This window comes from Harmonia axyridis, chromosome 1 (assembly GCF_914767665.1).
Source record: "Harmonia axyridis chromosome 1, icHarAxyr1.1, whole genome shotgun sequence".
NCBI classification, from domain to species: Eukaryota; Metazoa; Arthropoda; class Insecta; order Coleoptera; family Coccinellidae; genus Harmonia; species Harmonia axyridis.
This window is the reverse complement of record NC_059501.1, coordinates 13265824-13282798: the sequence shown is the minus strand read 5'-3', so window position 1 is coordinate 13282798 and position 16975 is coordinate 13265824. Positions and strand designations below refer to the sequence as shown.

Here is a 16975-nt window from a genome sequence, read left to right as displayed (position 1 = left end):
AAGACACCCATTACAAAGAAAAATTCGAACCAAAGACTCTTCCCTCATATACGTGATAAAGCAATTAGCAGTACAATAAATAAACTTCTGACATATCTCATAGATCACTCGAAGGGTCTAGATAAATTGGAATAACCATTAAAAGAAATTAAACATGGACGCAATAAATCTCATTTTGGATTTAACGAAAAAAATTCCATCACAGACCACCACCAGGTATTCGAGAACCATTGTTTCCACGCATACGACGACCACTCCAGGTATTCAGCAAGGAATGAACATCTGTCATATACGTACTGCAAACAAACACATTTCAAATGCGATTTTTCCACGGGATACAATAGCGTATGAGGTTTCTCAAACATCCGCAAATACGTCTGGCAAATCCCCTAGCCTAGCCTTCTTGATCCTATTATGAGAGGAAGGATAACAAGGATGGCATTGTTGTTGGAATACCTTTCATCTTCCGACTGCGTCTGAAGCCATTGTGCCCTACCCCATATCAACAGTCGAAGTCTCACTCTTCGTGAAGGGGGGACATTTAATTACTTGGAATTACTCATCGACTATGTCAACATTTATAACAAACTGAAATGGGACATTCGGAGGTTTTCCACAATGAGTTCATCTCTGGCAATGTGATTTGTACACAGTGTGTGAAAAGGGACTTCTGTTAATTGGTATCGTTTGACAGTGATGTCAACATCGAAACTGGTTTTAGATGTTGGAGAAACATCTCTTGAAAACATCGTGAATTGGTGAATGTCAATATTTCTTCTTCTTCTTTCTCAATCAATGTTAATATTGTACAAAAATTAAGAAGCTGTTTCTTTTACATTCATTTTTCAATTTTCATCATTTAGTTTTGCCAAGTTGATGACAAACAGAATTTGGTAAATGCTTTTATGGTTTTTCCATCATTTTGGAGAATAGCATCATCAATTAATATACCATACGCCCCTGAAGTAACTCCCATGTTTAAAATAGTAGTGTGATTTTGTGGCTTATTCTTTTAGCAGAATTGAAAAGTGTTCCATCAATATGATAGTGTTTTTCACAGGTTATCCAAATATGTCATTGGAAAAACTATTGAACCAAGACATGTAAAGTTATTGAGTCTCTAGGCCTTCTTATTTTGAGAACCAGAATTTGCAAAAATGTTTTTTTTGAAAAACGGTTTTTCCTCAATAACTCGGTTCGATAGTTTTTCCGATGAGATATTTGGATAGCCCATGAAAAATACTATTATTTTTTTCCACTTTGCGAACCCTTCAAATTCACAATGTAATCTCAATTTATTGAGTGCAGAACTCAGATTAATGAGTTTTTTCTTCTAGATTCCGAAATCTATATTTTTACACGATTTAGAGAAATTTTGTAATTGCCATGAAAAGTAGAGAATTCAGTCAAATGAATTCAATTGTTACTTTGAATGGCACACTTCTTTCAAAAGGGAAGGAAACGAAAGAATTCATGTTTTATGCAACTTTTCCAAAATGCGGTCCTATTTTTGTTTATTCCGTGAATATATTTGATGTTATCAGCTGAGATTTTGTATTTTATAGCTTCCCGTTCAACTTTTTATTCATTCTAAAACCCTCAGCACCTAGTGAGTCTTGTAGCACTCTGTGTAAAATATTAATTGGAAATAATATGCATAATCAAACTATGAATTCTTTTGAAATTAAAAATTAAATCGAAATTATAATGACTTCTCGGTAAGTCTATTTTCTTGTAAACAAAAATGAGCATTTACCATAAAATTTTTGAGAAAATTGTAACCTATTTATTTCAGTTCAAGTATTGGGAGAGGTGTCCAAGAAGAAATTTTGGAAATGATTTCTTTAAATTTCCGTATAAATAACAATTTATTGTTTCGCTATATAGCCATAACTTAGTTTTTCAAAATGTAAAACCTGAAGAAGCGAAATAATTGTTATTTATATAATTAAAAAGAGGAAATAGAAAAACTATATTTTAATATCGTATCTCTCATATCTCTGAAGGACTGTTCCTTTCAAGGGTAAATTTTGTAAATATTTTCCAATGATGAGTTATAAAGTTTTCAATTCCGTTATTCTTGAAAATGGCGTTTCTGAGAGACAAGAATATGTTTTTTTAGAAAAAAACATTGAGTGTTTGAAATAATGACTCAAAATTTGAAAATAATGAGGTTTGAAAAAGTGAAAAAGTTGTTGCCTAATTTACACTTGATGCCCCCAATTTGAGACGCACCTGATTCATATTTTGTTAACAGTAGTAATTCGAACTTCTAATATCATAAGAGATTTAATGATTTTTGCAGCATTAGTTTCAGAGAAAAGAAATGAAATTAATTTCAAGATCACAGTTTTTAAGGGCTGTTGCCGTCGAGAAAAAATTTTCCTAAAAAAAAAAATAATTGAATTTCTGATCATTGAATACGGTAGTGACTTAATGACCACTAATTCTGGAACGTATTGTATATAAACGATTCAACACATTAAATAATGATGAGACATTACTCTTTCCAACATCTTTCCGAAAAACAGGATATGGTAATTTTTGTCAAACACGTGTTACCTAAGTTAATTATAGTTCAAACTGAACTGAGCGTGAGTACTTCAAACATCCGCCGTTACCATCGGTAGTTTGTGTATTTTGATTTCTTCAATTGAGAAATAGTTAAGCTTCTTATCTGCATGGGAGATGAATGAACCCTATTCATTTTATTTTATTATACACCTAATAATAATTCAGGGTATGTGCTGAGATGATATCATATGTAGATGAATGAATTGCGTTGATGCAGAAGATGAGATGGTTTCCACTTCGAATATCGAGTATGATGTTGGGTTTTTCAGGAGATCGCGTAGCATATTTACACTTATTTTATTCGCAATCGTTATGTTCAATCTTGTTTAAATTTAACCCCATTTCAAGTTTGAAATCGTATACATAGTTAGTTGGCAATAATTCATTCGCTTATTTTATTTTTTTTGTAGGATGGATGTCAACTAGGATATTTTCATTCGAATATATAACAATTACTTCGAATTTTTTTAAAAGAGTGTTCTCTGTGGACGACCGTTTTCATCTTATGCATAGGTATTTCAAAAATGTTTCTGTCAAAGGTTATAAAAGGGTGAATCAATAATTTACAAGATTTGAATTGCATTTAGGCTATCCTAATTACATTTTGACCAAGTGATGGAAGATCGGCAGGTAACATATAGGAACTAGTAAACATGAAGTGTCACATTAGAAGCCAACGCCACCAAAATATTAGTATCGGCCCTCTTTGATCCGATCAACTGTTGGGGGAACATGTTAGGCTGGTTTTAGAGTCACGCTGACCGTCAGTGCTGAAGCCTACGCGCGTAGCGCTCAGCGCGTAGCAACTAGAAACTCGTTTCAGAGTCACGCTGAACGTCGTGAGGTACAGTCATGCCCAACCACAACTTCAATCAAAAAACCAGTATCATTATCGCGATTCATTGTTGCGTTGACTGTCCCCGTCAGCGCGTACGTTTTACGTAACACAGTAACGCTCCCTGAGCTCGGTAGCGCGTCAGCGTGGCCTGGTCAGCGGCGCTGACGCGTGGCGCGTACGCGCTCGATTCCTCAGCGCTGACGGTGGTCAGCGCTGAGCCGTCAGCGTTATTCTAAAACGCTTCATAAGTGATCATACATATTGGCCTGTCAGCGCCGACGGTCAGCGTGACTCTAAAACCAGCCTTACAACTAATAAAGCATTATTTATTGTTTATTTTATAACTGCGACCACATGTAACTTTTGTTCTTAACCATAGAAATCCAAGGAGGCCATCGATACTGTTAACGAAACGGACAACATCCTTAGGAGCCTTGGATGTTCCATCCAGGACTGACTTTCCCATATGAGTGGTTTCTATGCCAGTTACGCCAGCCTGGAGATTTGCACAACGTGTGTTCAGGAGTTTCTACCTTCTTTCCATAGATCCTGCAAATTTCATCTGCTAACTTATCCATGCGGTACAAAAGATATTTGCTCCGACAGTGTTCTGTCAGCAGTCCCACCATTACCCGAAACTCAGCTTCTGGTAGCTTCAAGAGCTTCCTAGTCTAGTTCAGTGAAAGCACCACAAATTTCTTTGCCTGAGCTGATCAAAACAAGGAGTGTTCATCCAGAGGGTTCTTCTATTGCCCCACTTCTATTGATGGGCCGCTGTCTTATATTGATCTTGCAAGTCTACAGAAAGGCTCAGAACCAACAGGTGTTAACGTTGAAGTTTTTTTTGCAAGTTCATATGCTTTTTCATTCCTTTCAATACCACAACGACCAGATACCCATGGTAGAGTTCCGTTTTTGTCTCTGGCCAGTTGCTTTATGGTATTACGACACTCCTATGTCAGCAGATACCCCTAGCTATGTCATTCTAGGAACCTCAGCATGGCCTGGCTGTCCGTAGTGATATGAATATCCCCTTTGAGGTTTCTTTTGAGACACTTTTGAGCGCACGTATAGACAGTTAGTGTCTCGGTTTGAGAACTACAGTGCTCATTTCCCAGGACTTCAGAGATCCTCATTTTTGGTCTGTATACCCCAAATATCTGTGCCTTTCTCTAATTTTGATCCATCGGTATACCATTTAGAGAATTTTTTGAACATATTGTTATGGTATATGGTATCTCTGATTTTGATCCATTAATATATCATGTGGAAGACTTTTTATCCATTTGGTATACCTATGGATCAAAATCAGAGAGAGGTACAGGCATTGGGGTATATGGATCAAAATGAGGAACTCTTAGCCCTGTATTTTAAAGATCGAGGCACTAGCTGTATATACGCACACTCAAGAGCTACTCAAAATAAGCCTTAATGATAGTCCATTGGACAGGCTACACTGATTTGAAGTAGTTGTCACTTGTCAGTAGTCGTGACCAGTCTATTCCAGGTCACCTAGCAGCTGTTCTATGACGTCAGCTCTATTGGATTCTTGAACAATAATAGTGATGTGGTCATACATTATCTATAGCAATTATATACATTTAAAATTCATGGTTCCCATAAATATGACAGAAGTAATAAGTAATTATTTTAATACGAAGAAACAGATAACTTCGAGTTGATGATTGATATTTGTTTTCAAACATGTCATATTATAGAAACAATGATTGATAAATCTTCAATAAATCATCATAATTTTGCGCACGATTCAAATAAAAACGTGACTTGTATTCAAAGTGTTGTGCATCCCAGAGTTATCACTGGAGTTTTATCATCAATGAATGCAAATTGTTATATTTTGCATTCAATATTGCTTTTCAATAAATATCTCTTTGTTCGAAAATAAACAGTTGTGTAATTTATGCTATTTGTTGGTATTAATTGATAGTTCCAACCGAGGTTCCAACTCATTTTCATAAGCAAGATCATCTTGATCTTAATATGAACTTCCATCGAAATTGGAGCACCCTGTATACGCAATTTCAACTCGATCGATTGGTATTTGTTGGTTTTTACTTTTCCAATATTCTCCTTGAATTTTTTATGACTTTGATGATGTGAACGATTGAATTTATTATTTAATATGTATACTCGAAACTGGAGTTACTGCTGTGGGTTCAAATAATTGGATAATCCTATTCAAAGTTTCTGCGAAATATAGAAGTGTAAAATATTTACAGATTAACTACCAATGCAATGAAAACTTTAATGTCTTTGTTGATTGAAAGCTTGTTCAATACTCTATTTCAGAACACAATTCGATGCAGCAGAAAATAGAACTGATTGAAAAATCAATCAGCGCTAAGGATTCAACTGCATTCCAAGTTTAATATTTGTTCAAAGCTTGCTTACCTATCTGGATCGTTTCCAATGGAGGAATCTGGACCTGAAATAATATTTTCAATATGAGAAATTGATTTTCGTAGTTGACTTAGGCTGTTTCGTTGACTTGATGGTTTGATGCATAAAAGTTAGAATCTAATTCAACTAACGATACAACTTCTTTTGCTATATAATTTATAGTTGTCAATTACGCTGGAAGATATTTATTACTTCCTCTTCTATCGAATTGAGCCGAAAACAGAATTAAAGAAGAACAAGTGTATATATTGGTGTACAACTTTGCCTCCGCCGTTTTGCAATAGATGGCTGGTAGTCGAGATAAATAGATGGTAGATGTCATAAAATAAGCTTAGATATTTGTAAACATAATGCCATCGAAATATTAGTCGATTTGTGTCTGCATCATAAAGTTATTCTCGATTAAACATGTCAGCTTACGAGTTAAATTCTTGTCATTTGCGGGAGGTTTTAATTTCAATTAAATTCAATATGAAGAGATCTACGGCTGAGGATCATCGAATGCTCTCAAATAGATATCGTGAGTCCACTAATAGTTGAAAAATGTGCCTAGAGTGGTTTCAACGCTTCAAGAACGGTGATTTTGACGTCGAAGACCAGGATGAAGGTGGAAGAGAGAAAGTTTTCGAAGATGCAGAATAGGAGGCCTTATTTGATCAGGACAAACGCAACAAGAATTGGTAGGATTATTGGGAGTGACGCAACAAGCCAATTCGAAACGCCTGGAAGTCATGGAAATGATTCAGAAACAAGGAAATTAGGTGCCGTACGAGTGGAAGCTGAGATATGTTGAACGGTGTTTGTTTGCTTGTGAACAGCAGCTTGCAAGGCAAAGACGGAAGGGATTTCTGCATCGCATTGTGATTGGCGACGAAAAATGGGTTCATTTCGATAATCCCAAGCGCAAAAAATCATGGGGATATCCCGGCCATGCTTCCATGTCGACGGCCAAACCGAATATTCACGGTTCCAAGGTGCTCAGTATTTGGTGGGACCAGCTCAGCGTAGTGTAGAATGAGTTGTTAAAATCGAGTGAAGCAATCACAGGTAATCGTTATAAAACAATAAATGCGTTTGAGCCGAGCATTGAAGTACAAACGGCCCCGATACAACGAGAGACATGATAAAGTGATTTTACAGCATGACAATGCTCGACCTTATGTTGCGAAAGTGGTCAAGACATACTTTGAAACTTTGAAATGGGAATTCCTAGCCCAACCGCTGTATTCTCTAGACGTTCCTCCCTCGGACTATCAACAGAGGTTTCCATTTGAAATTCAAAAGTTGACCCCCATCCCAAAGAGGAATTAAATGGAAAAAGTTGTAGCATAAGTGAACTTCCCGTCAAAACCTTTAACCTATTATTCTAAAAATTTTTTCGTAAGAATTTCCTTTTTCGTGATTTTTGACTGATTCAACTTCAAAAATCTCCCGGTATACAGTTCTGTGGTGCCCAAGGCGAAACGGGTGTAGGAATTCAAGAGCCATCAAAAGCCAAGTTAGTGCTATTCTCAATTATTCTCCTCGCAGGTTTTATTATAGGACCTTATTCAATAAATCAAGAATCGATTATCGGGCTGGTTAGGCTGGAAAAAAGTCGAGAATAACGAGGAGGGCTGACTTCATTGATTTTTTTGGGGCAACAAGTGACTGCGAGCAGGTGCCTCGCATAAAATCACATCTTCCGAAAGTTTTCTAGGTCGTGTAACCGCGATTCGGGCCTCAAGTTCTACACTCGGATCTGCGTCCTCGGAATTATTTTCCTCGAGATGGAGAAGATGCTGCAGGTGGGGTTATTTGTTCCTTTTTCCTTCTCTTGAGCCTATAGATAAACAGTAATAAAAGCTCAACGATAGGAAAAACTTGTATGGGAGGAAGATGATCGTTATCTTGAGATGAACGTTGGATTTTTCAAGACTTCGACTATACAGTTTCTGAAAGACTGATCAAATCTTTGTTCAACTAACACAACATCCAACTTGACAGCTATGTCAAATTCATTTGAGTTTCTACAATGTTGTACAGGGTGGGCAAATTTCGATGTTTTAGCATTACAACTTTTAAACCAGATGAGATAGACAAAATCTGATACCCCATTCTAGGTCTCTTTTTCTGAGAAACTAACAAGGGTAGTATTCATTTTTGGTCACCTTCTTTTGTTTTCGAGTTATAAGCGAAGATTGGAAAAATGGCGATGTCGAAAAACATTTATATCTCCGCTAATACTGATGATAGAGCTCTGAAATTAAAACAATATACAGGCACTTTTTTACGTAGAATCCAGTGGCGTGCTCGTATTTTCAAAAGGATTTCTAATTACGAAGCTATGACCCAAAGTTATGTTTTTTCAAATAGGAACACTAGATTTTTGTGCCATTTTCTGAAAGCTTAATTTTTCCTGATTTTAAAAATATATAACATCGTATGATTCGTAGTAAATTAAAAAACAGAAAATGGTCAAAAACCTCTTTTTACTTAAGAGTCTCAAAATTTCTATGGTTTCATCAACTGTTGATGAGCACAGAAAAATTGAGCTTTCTATAACAAGAGCAGTGTCCTTCCGGCAATCTGATTATTTCTATGCTTTTCACTTATCTCTACAAAATTCAAATCTATATTTATTTTATACAAATAGTTCCGAAAAAATAAACGAACTTGGAAAAAGTTTCCTAGGTAGCTTGAACACAGTTTAAAATATTCATCTATTGAAATATCGAGAAGAGGTGTCGACTGTGCAATGTGCAATTGTTGTCATTATTAGGTTAAATATTATTTCTTGTTTGTCCCTTCGTAATTAAATTGTTGAGTTCAATCATATATGCATTGTTTCATATGCTGTTTAAAATGGATTGGTACTTGTGCGTATTGATTCTGGAGACCTATGTAAATAATCTTCTGATACATGCATCTCAATACAACTCTTTCGATTGAAAAATTCGATCTTGTGGTTTATCCGTTATTTCCAAATCAATTTTGAGATCAAAAATTTATAAAACATATCTAGATTCGAATTTTGTAGAAATAAGTGAAAAGCATAGAAATAATCAGATTGACGGAAGGACACTGCTCTTGTTATAGAAAGCTCAATTTTTCTGTGTTCATCAACAGTTGAAACCATAGAAATATTGAGACTCTTAGGTGAAAAGAGGTTTTCCATTTCCATTATTATTTTTTCTATTCCATTTTTTTTTCTCACTTTTTATAGCCGGCATTCTAGAGTTAACCAGACTTTGATGGAATATTATGTTCGTAAAAGATTCATCATATCAATAAAAAACTATATTGCGACAATCATTTTCAAACAATAAAGCACGTGTCGATAAATTTTAGTATTAGCAGAGGAAATGTAAATGGAGACATACATTTCAACGTAAGATACAAGAGAACAGATAAAAATCTCAGCTAAAACTCTGTCTCCCCGTAAAGGTGCAGTGATTGGTTTGTGTAGTACTATTTGTTTACACAATAAGCTGACATATTTATATTTAAAGACTCCGATAACTTAGTTCGGCCACACCTATATACAGGGTATTTCCTAATTCTGGGGCAAAACTTTAGGATCAAAATAAGAGAACAGTTCCGATAAACATATGTCTGAAGAGCTTTCTCTTCGAATTACAGCAATCTGAATTCATCATTTCAATCAAACATTTTTTGCGATAACGTTTGAAAGATGAAAATTTGGTTTTTGGCGTAACTTTTCACGGCAAATCTTATGCTGATTATATTTTCTTCACAAAAAAAGGTTTAGGGCTGGTTCGCCAATTTTTCTTCTTTTAATTACAAGGAGATGTAATCTGGTAATTACACAATGGGTTGGTTTGAAGGAAAAAAACAAAGCTTATGTATTCAATAAGACTAAGTAATTCTAAAATAACAAGGAAATCAATAATTTCAATAATTTATTACCAAAAATGACTTATAACCACTTTTTGATATCCAATTCCTCGAAAACTTCACTTTCAAGTTGAAAATTGGTGCAGCAAAATTGTCTGCGCGGAAATTTAAATTACGGGACTTCGTTCATTTTTTTATGCTCTTTTCAAATCTAAAAACAGATTTTCAAAATTTCGATATACAAGGGTACAATCGTTTCATAAATTTTTGTTAATCCAGACTTGGATTTTTTTGTGATTATTAGGTGATTCATTCAAGCTTTAAATGAGAAAGATGTGTGCCAAATATGAAGAAAAAATACTTGGTGGTTCGTTTGTTACCAAGACAGTCAGACCCAATAAATGGGGTATAGAGAATATATAGAACCAACTCAGTATATTCTATTCATTGTTCAAGTTTTTCCGTTTACCAATGAAACACCCTGTATATGTTGTGAATTTTTTGAAGGAAATAATAACAAATCCATTTATCTATTGAACCTTCATCTTGAAATTATTCATGTTTGAAACATAGCTGACCTTCTGTTTCAAATTTGAAAGCACAAAAGAGCCCAACTGCAAAACTACAAACTAATGCATAAATCAAACAGAAATGATCGATAGCAATGAAAACAAGAGATAATAGAAATTCTGGAAGTATTAATGATATTCATTAATGCGTGATGTCATTTGCACTGATTGATGGTATATTAACACGTCCGATTGATGTTGTTGGCTTTTTAATTCAGTAAAAATGATATCAGTGCGATCTGAATATTGAATTAATGATTTCCAGATAATTTTCAATACATTTCACATGACAATTGAAATTATGTTGTAGGGATTAGATTACAAATTATACCATTGCATATTGGTTGCAGTTTATCTAGAAGTTCATTTCACATAATCCTTTGGAATCGTTTTAGGGCTCTAATCCTCTAGAGGATTTTAGCAGTTGGCGCTCTGGATATTGCAGTGATAAACGGTTTATTATTCTTATTTCAGCAGAATATCTTCACCTACTCTTTATGCAACCGATTATGCATAATATGTACCAAATGTAGCGCGATTACAGTAACAGGCGATGGCATCTATGGGCAGAATGCTAATATTTTCAAGACGTTACCTACAATATTCAAAATTTCAGAATACAGGAAAACATTAAAACTTATACGTTTTTGTAGTTTGAAGCTGATAAGAGGATTTATGTCTTTACGCTCGCAGAATTAAAAAAAAAGCTTTTTCTGACCTATAGACGCCGAAATCTATTATTTTTTGACTCAAAACGGCACAGAGTTTTTTCATCATTGGAAAGCATTCTTAGAAATGTCTGTATGTTATACCAAATTCAACTGTCGCTTTGAAATTTGTTTTAATAATTTTAAAGGCTAAAAAATGAATAATCAAATTGAATGAAATCATTACTTCAAGCCATTCAGGATAACATCATGAAATAAAAAACATCCAAGAAAGTTTTTATGGAATTCTGAACTAATAACAGTAAATTTGCATTCAAATCCTGCAGGATAATATTCATTTTTGAAGAGTAATAATGTGTTGTTTTATTCCATAATATAGTAGAAATGAATGAAAAATCCTTTGTGAAGAGTACAGCGTATTTAATTTTCTCTTTGTAATCATCTGCGACTTCCTTTGTCAGCATTGCTGGCTTAGCGGTAGTGAAATTTCTCCCAAATTCCATTGGGGTTTTATTGCAATCGAGGAATTTTATTAAGGAAAATCTTTCCGTTGGACAATACACAAGGAGTTTCATAATTGTGTGCCAGAATTCCCAGAATGCATACAGAAAAATAAGTCTTTATTGGTTTATAGAATAATCTTCACTAATGTATTACTTAGACGACGCTATACCTCTCTGACCACAATTTTGTGCTGAAAATTTGCATGTTGGGGTTTGTGACAATGATATTTTGCCCTGAAATTTTTTCAGATCTGTGCAACTTCCGGTTATACCGAAACATACTATTACTTGCTTATTTCGAATGCCACACCCAGTATATTATTGCAACATAGGATAGCTTTTTTGATGACAATTTCAGCTATACGCCATACCTTGGTTGAAAACTCAACGTTCATGAGTTAATGGGATTTTAATGAAAAAATGTTGGCGACGAGGACTTTTTTCTCAATATTTCTGCAGAAGTTTTTTTCGAGAAAACCTTAATCATTTTCAATTCTGCAAATACGTAGTATTATAAACCTGTTCCCGGTTTGGGCGAAAAATGTACAGGATGTTTATCAGCAGATCATGAACTTGGAAAACTCAAATTCTTCAAAATTGAAGACTTTCAAATTAGAACCCATATTTTTTATTATTTCAGTCGATTCTAGGTATAAAAAGAGTGGGGTTTAATCCAGTAAACCCTATACCTAAAATGAATACGAATATCGAGGAAGAACTTTACATCAGGAAAACCCGCAATTTCGAACTGTGTGGAATAATCTGTGACTTCCGGAAAACACAGAAAGAAACTAAATTTCAATGCTTCGATAACTAAATTTGACATTTCAATAATTGTAATTAATTATTCGTAAATAAAAATTGTATTGGTTCATGGATTTCTCAACATTCGTAACGAAAAATTAGTTCTAATTCATGAAATGTAAAATTTATTCATTCAAACATCGAGTTTTAGATTTTTTCTGTGTTTTCCGGAAGTCACAGACTACTCCACACAGGTAGGAATTACGGTTTTTCCTCATTTAAAGTTCTTCCTCGATAATTCTTGAAGTAATTATTTTAGGTATGGAGTTTGCTTGAGTAGGTTCTAATTTGAAAATCTTGAGTTTTATGGATTTGAGGTGTCCAAGTTCATGATTTTCTTATAAACACCCTGTACATTTTTCGTCCAAACCGCGAACAGGTTTATAAAACTACATATTTGCAGGTTCTTTCGAAAAAAACATTTTCTGCAGAAATATTCAATAAAATGTGAGTTCTAGCCTCCATCATTTTTCCATAAGAATCCCATTAACTCATGAACCGTTGAGTTTTGATCCAAGGTATGGCATATTGCTGAAATTGTCATAACAAAATCTATATAATAATGAAATAATATACTGGGTGTGTCATCTGAAATAAGGAATTAGTAGTATGTTTCCGGTAAAACCGGAAGTTGTAGAGATCTGAAAATATTTCAGAGCAAAAGATCATTGTCTCAAACCCCGATATGCAAATTTTCAGCACAAAATTATGATTAGTTCTCCATAAACGTCTAATAGGCCATTGTGGTGAATCACCCTGTATATGTACTTATATCGGCAATTAACAACGACGATCATAAACGTTATTCCCTACCACGTTCACATCTGGTACTCACCAGGTGACGACTAGGGAATTCTCTTTATAATATCCCAAGAAATCACACCTGGGTTCTTTTCATTCAGATCTCACCTGATGTTGAAATGGACTCTAAATCTTCTGCAGCATAACGGAGGTCAGGATTAAGCTTGAACTACTTCAGTTGCTAAATTTTCGATGTATTCAGATACAAGATTCCTTATTTAGAGTTCTCCTCATTCGAAAAAATATTCGTTGTTTTCCTAATAATCGTTGAATACGATGTGAATCTTTCAGACAGGAATTGTGTTGGCACACCAATCGAAATATGTACATATTGGATATTACGTGACACTAGCATTAGATATAAGACTTCCACCAACACATCGACATAGCATTACGAGCTTCTAATTACATAATGTTTTTTGAGCTGCATTGTTCTTCAGAAATCTAAATATATAAAAGAAGATGTATGGATATTATGTAAGGGCATCACGTTCGAACGACTGCACCAAATTGGATAATTCTTTTTTTGTTGTGTTCATTACTGTCATGAGAAGGTTTATACAACAACATATTTTCAAAAAAATGTAGAGAAAAAAATGTTTCTTAGAGTATAATTTGACGACTCGAAGGATGTATTTTGGGTCGCCTGACAGAAAGTAGATGATCGAATTGAAACCGAAATGCGAAGCCGGGAAGGTCAGCTAGTAACTAATAAAATTTGATCCTTTAATATATTAGGCTTTTCCTTCGAAATAGCGTAAAATGAGCAAAAACCAGTTGATCAAAACAAGGGCACACTTTACATAATATTCATTTTCAACTGAAAAATCACACTCTTACTGAATTTTCACGCATGAGACTTTTAAATTCGAAATCCCAGTATTTCTTATTAAAATTCTGATTTCGAACTTTATTCGAATGCAGAAGAACCTTTGTGGACCAATTGTAATCTGTTTTATGATGAGAGACAACATAATGCCTGTTAAAATATATTCTGCATTTTGATGTCGAATATCAATATTGTAGCATAACCTCTGAAAAATGACCTTTTCTGATGGATATTGTGAAATAATAATACAGTACTCAAGTCGGCCGTTTAAGTGATAAATTTTGTAGTATCTTTTCCGTCAGAATTTTTGGAAGGTTTCATATCATCGCTAGTTTCCTAATTTGTCAATTTTTCATACCAATTTTTCCTAAATTTTCCGATATTAGATGGTTTTTTAGTTATTCTACTATTCATGATGGAGACGAAGACAAATTCAACTAACCAAAGATGATAAAAATTGATTCAATTCTGAAAATTCCAGAATAATAATAAACATTCATTGTATCTCTACTGTTTAAGGCCTTTCATGAAGTAATACAAATAAAAGCATAGGTTCCAACTGTCCAGTAGTTAGGTGCGCCCAAAACATTTATTTGTTTCATAGTATAAATCTGTAAAGTGTTATAAAAATTTCTTACTGTTCTTTTCAACTCAAATTTAATTATTACAATTAGGAATTTCGAATAACAGAGCAAAATGAACATTGTCAACATTATGAATGTAGTAACTTGTAAAAGAGAAATTATCAAGCCTAATGTGACAAACAGAATACATATCCTTTTCTATACCTCATAGGCTTTAAGACTGATCACTGAGAGAGCATAGGACAGGTTTACGATTGCAGATTCTACGAGGGGAGAAAAACACAGAATTCCTGGCCTTCCAAAGTCAACATTAGGAATACTTGGGTAACGAAACAATAAAGGAAGGAGACCTATCCTCCTTTATACCGTCTCATCTACTGAGTTCATTAGAACTGAATGGGAAGTTGTAGCTTGGGATATATGAGCATCCGTAAGCTAGACAATGAGGGGTAATATAGATCATCAGAAACTAGCACACTAGAGAACCCTTATATACGTTCAATATACAAGGGTTTATTCAAGGTCTTTCATAAAGGATCTCCATATAAACTCGGATAGCAGTGTTACAATCAGAAAAAATCAATAGGTAGGTGAATTATCAATATTTGAAAATTCATAAATTCTATACTATCCAGGCCGCGAATTATCTATAATGAATGGACAGACAAAACTTTTGAAAGATTTTGTTCTGTTATTCGTTTCTTATCGCCCAGGCTATTTTTGCATGAATTTATGAAGACACATCGGTTTCTACAGCTTCACTATATGTATGTATAGGCAATTCTTGCGTAAAAAGTTTTTCTTGAGAAACCGGTTGACTTCCTAATACCGATGCTTTCAATCATTGTCATCGATCATTCTCAGATTCCAGTCGATGAAGTTGGTATAAAGTTTTTTAATTTGTACATTCAGCAGATTTCTATAAGTCTCTGAGGAAGAAAAATTGTGTTAAAAATAAAAGTTTCGAATTTGTCTTCATGATAATTCAGTAAAACGATTAATGAAATTTTTTCTGATTTTTTTTTTTGGTGGATATCGTAGTTTCTATTCTATGTTGAAATTATATTTAGGTATATGCAAATAAGTATATCAAAAGTAAAGCCTCTTTAGAGTAATAACATGGTCGTGGGTGAGGTACCTCAGATCTTTTCATTAGGAGTAAGCTCAGACGTGTTTCCAAATTTGCTCATTCTCCGAATATGGCCCTCAGTTATTAATGGCTTCCTGCAAATCTCACATAATACTTCAGAGAAATAAATCCGGCTCCAATGAAGGAAAAGGCAAATCTTTCTACAAAAAAAGTATTGAAAAGTTGGAGAAGCATTAGAGTATTACTCTTGATGGTGACTATGTTGTCGAATAAAGTCGAATCTTTAAGAAAAAATGGGATTTCAGAGTCCGAAATAATGTACCTACTATAGAGTGCTGACTTCTCAGATTCGAAGAACATTGTGCCACACCCATTGACAGAGTTTTTCAATTATACTTTATTAAACCATGTTCTCTCTGCATCGGAATTTTCTAGTTAAATGTTTGGACCGAGATTGAATGGCTTTTTAACTCCTGTTATTATATATATTATGTTTCAGAGGAAAATTCAGGAATGCTTCAATTCTTTCTTCCTTCAGCTATATTTTTTGAATTACAAAAAGGTGAAGGCTTTCTATGGTATAGGCAAATGTACATACAAGCAAGAGTTTCAGGAGAAGGAAAAAACCGAAAGATAAACACTTTGGCGGAATATTCCTGGGTTGGATCATTCAAAAAAAGGTTCTTCGAAACTTTGATTCTGCGAAATCCAAGAATCTTAGATCTTAGCAAGAATATATTACATATCCCCACTGGATTCCTCACAATGCATTGTCACCTTAGGAAACACCTCATGAAAATTGGTCTAGCAGAAAATGACATGTGCAGATTCTGTGGGGAGGAGGAGGAAACTCCGGATCACCTGGTGACGGAATGCCTTGCCATCGCTAGCTAATGTAAAATCTGCTTTGGGCAAGAAACTTGTTGAAGTGAGGAATTAGCCTCCTTGAAACCATTCCAAATACTGCAGTTCTGGAACTGGAAGGCTAGCTATAGATCATGCTATGGCGAGGATAGCTCTCCTCACAATAGCACAATAGACCATTAGGTAGCAGTGGAATGGAACCCACTTAATTAATTCTTAATTTGCAGGCTTGCTTGCTTGAAATTTGCTTTGAGACCCAAGATTGCTAGAATTTAAAACAAGAGTGCCGTCGATTTACTTTTCTGGTTGATTCGCATTTCAAGTAAGAGAAATAGAGATGCTGGTATATCCTGAGGAGCACTGGCTGCGACTAAGAGAACTAACCAATACTAAAGTATAGTTAGCACCAAAAAGTTTCCAATAAATTCTCAGAATTGCTGATGTTCCTGCATTTTCGACAGACGTGCAATTTTCTTGTGGATAAGAACATAGCGATGTATTATTTGGTCACGATGTCGTATAATTTTGGGCCGATGTTGGTCTCAAACGATAAGGTTCGAATGCCAAATCCGTGGTTTGAGCGAAATAAACAG

At 34.6% G+C, this 16975-nt stretch overlaps 1 protein-coding gene across 3 annotated transcripts in view; it reads right to left on the bottom strand.

Annotated features, from left to right (window-relative positions):
* LOC123671756 (dystroglycan 1-like) overlaps positions 1–16975 on the bottom strand; it is a 92383-nt gene that overhangs the window by 60175 nt on the left and 15233 nt on the right. For 2 of the 3 annotated variants that reach the window (XM_045605775.1, XM_045605776.1), the window contains exon 2: positions 5825–5858. The exons of the other annotated variant lie outside the window; for it this stretch is intronic. The gene's annotated coding sequence lies outside the window, so the exon portion shown is untranslated. The remainder of the gene's footprint in view (positions 1–5824; positions 5859–16975) is intronic. 3 annotated transcript variants of the gene reach the window in all.